The sequence below is a fragment of the Populus euphratica genome, unplaced genomic scaffold (assembly GCF_000495115.2).
Source record: "Populus euphratica unplaced genomic scaffold, PopEup_1.0 scaffold3.1, whole genome shotgun sequence".
NCBI classification, from domain to species: Eukaryota; Viridiplantae; Streptophyta; class Magnoliopsida; order Malpighiales; family Salicaceae; genus Populus; species Populus euphratica.
This window is the reverse complement of record NW_011499847.1, coordinates 5,816,362-5,818,219: the sequence shown is the minus strand read 5'-3', so window position 1 is coordinate 5,818,219 and position 1,858 is coordinate 5,816,362.

Genomic DNA, 1,858 nt, shown 5'->3' with positions numbered 1-1,858 from the left:
TATAAATTTAAAGAAAAAATATATTAAACTCGATTAAGTTTATGATTAGAATTTTTCTTGTAATTTTGTTATAGATAGTACTGTTTTTTTTTAAGAAAAAATATTTTCTTGTTGTGTTTTTATTTTTTAAAAAAATTAATCTTAATCTTAATCTTATTTTTATTTTTATTTTTATTTTTATTAGTATATTTTTTCTCTTTTGTGTTGTTTAAAAAGTCTATTTGAAATGAAAATTATTTTTTAATGATGCATCTATATCAATAGAAGGCTTTTTTGATTAATCTATATATATTTTTAATTGTCTACGTAAATGGACTTTATTTTTGAAAATTAAAAAAAGTTTAGTTTTCAAATAATATTTCACATATGTGAGATTTGTATATTATTTTTTTATTTTATTTAAGCAATTTAATGTATGTATCTATTTTTATTATTATTTGATTAAATAAAAAAATTATTTCAATAAATAAATTTAGAAAACAAAACCGTGTAAATATCACGTCTTGTAAAATTAAAAATCTTGATCTATATTTGTTTCTTGATTTTTTTAGTTTCTATTTTTAGTCATCATTTATGATTTTTTAAATTTATCAACACATATAATTCTCAATTTATTTAATTGCATGTATGAAAAGAAAATTTTTTATTTCACTTAGAATATTTTTAAAAATTTGATTTCACTTAATTTTTTTTAAATACAAAAATGTGTTGAAAAAATCTATATATAATTTTTTATGAAAAAAATCTAACTTACAATAAAACACGGGTTAAATATTTAGTTTTTTAATGTTTATCAAGTTGGTGGTCTAGAGCATGAAGATTCAAGTGTTCTCTAGCATAAAGCCACATTGAAAAAATTACACAAACTCCATTAGGAGTCCTACTGACCTGAGAGGTTCAGAACGACACTATTCCACTTGTATACATGAAAGAATAAAAAATATTATTCTAGAAACATCTATTAATTTCTCCGAAACCAATCTCTTGAACTACGGGCCTCCTTCAACGATCCACAAAAAGGCAACAAACGAGTTTAGAATGATAAAAATGTCTCATCTAAAACCTGGCCCAAACCGAAAAGTGAACGAGGAACAAAACCCACAGAGTGCACATCGTTCAAGGCTTAAATTGAAAAGGCCCACATGTTCCCTGGGGTATTAAAAAAGCCCATTTATGGAGGACAAATGAGTATTTTCAAGTTAAAAATTAGGGTAAACACACGACCCGCTTCTTTAAATAACCCGCCTATCCGCCGTCTCGTTTCCCCGTCTGTTCTTATAAGAAAGGGTCGCTCTGCTTTCAGTTTCTCTTCAGAGCATCTCTTCAGCGACATCTCGTTAGTGTTCGTGCTCTTCTCCCTCTTTCTGGACTGCTGAAGTTAGTTTTTTTTAAGAGAAAACTAATTAAAATTTCGACCCTAAATTTGGGTTTTTTTTCCTTTGCTTGTTCACGAAGAGAAGGCTTCTTTATCTGGTCAGTGTGGATTTTTAATTCCCATATGACTCGTTCCCTAGAAGCGAAATTGGTTGTGTTGCTCTTTTATCGTCTCTCCCTCAGCCCTTTTACTTTTGGTTGCTTTGGGAGTCCATTTGGGCAACTACATTCGAATTATATCATTTAACCATTCGAATTTTCAATGTTTTTTCAAAGAAAATCGGGAGTTTTAGTATTAAAAGAACAGTGATGAGTCAATGCAGACCTGTAATGACTTGCGGTAATGATCGCAACACTTTATGAACATCTAAGGGACTGAGTTCTTTTTAATACTTCTCCTTTTTCGTTTTCTTTATTCCTGATGTCTAGCAGATTAAAATAATTTCCTCTGATATTAATTATGGTATTATCGTGTTTCTGAGGC